The sequence below is a fragment of the Pristiophorus japonicus genome, unplaced genomic scaffold, assembly GCF_044704955.1.
Source record: "Pristiophorus japonicus isolate sPriJap1 unplaced genomic scaffold, sPriJap1.hap1 HAP1_SCAFFOLD_70, whole genome shotgun sequence".
NCBI classification, from domain to species: domain Eukaryota; kingdom Metazoa; phylum Chordata; class Chondrichthyes; family Pristiophoridae; genus Pristiophorus; species Pristiophorus japonicus.
The window spans coordinates 396,226-397,160 of record NW_027254613.1 but is presented as its reverse complement, the minus strand read 5'-3'; positions in this window follow the sequence as shown (position 1 = coordinate 397,160).

Below are 935 nucleotides of genomic sequence, written 5' to 3'. Positions count from 1 at the left end.
TCAACAAAGAAAACATTAAATTGATTGTTCAAGAAGTCGTGCTGCGAATCTTGACTAAATGCCAAAAGTGAGATTCGGGCTGTATGGAAACGTACAGATAAGGAGGCGGCGAGAGGCTGGGGGGAACCACTGTCAACACTACTTTCTATCTGGTAGCGTCAGTCTGTATAACAAGGGGGAGAGAACATTCAAAGTCACTAGAAAGCTGATTTTAATCAACAGGAATGTTATCACAGCAGATGGACTAATGTGACGAAGAGAACATTCTCCAGCAAATAGTCCAGGAGACAGACAATTTGAAGGAGAGCTTGAAGACGGTCAAGATAAACAACAGGGAGGAAACTAATGAGTATTGAGCCTCCCTGTCTCCCGAAGAAGACGATTTGGCAATTCTGAGCTGCGAGTTCCGTACTAATATAAAGTTTGGTTGAGTCGCTATCTGTCTACTTGGCTCAGCTTGGAGCGCACTCACATTTGAGTATGAAGGTCCAAGCCCCGTATGAATTCCATAATTTTAAATCAGATTGCCTCTCATTCTTCTAAACACGAGATTATACAGGTCCATTTAACCCGATGTCTCCTTATCGGACTGCCCTCACATCCAATAATTCAACCTGATGAAACTTGATTGCACGTCCTCTAAAGAAGGTTTTAAGTTTCCTGACGTATGGAGAACAAAACTGTAAACAGTATAATTTTTTCTTCATTTTCTCCCACCGATTGGTGATGGATGAAGCCACAGCCAGAAGTCGCAGTGAGCCGAACTGACCCCGAGCTGCGGTTGAAATTGTATTAATTTACATCTTTAGCATCAAGATGCTGGAGAAAGTCCGGAATCAGTGAGAGATTCCCTGAAACTGTTGTTGAATGACATTTATATCAAACACCCCTTGAACTACTTGCTATGTATTCAGAGCAGGGATCACCTTTGAAAT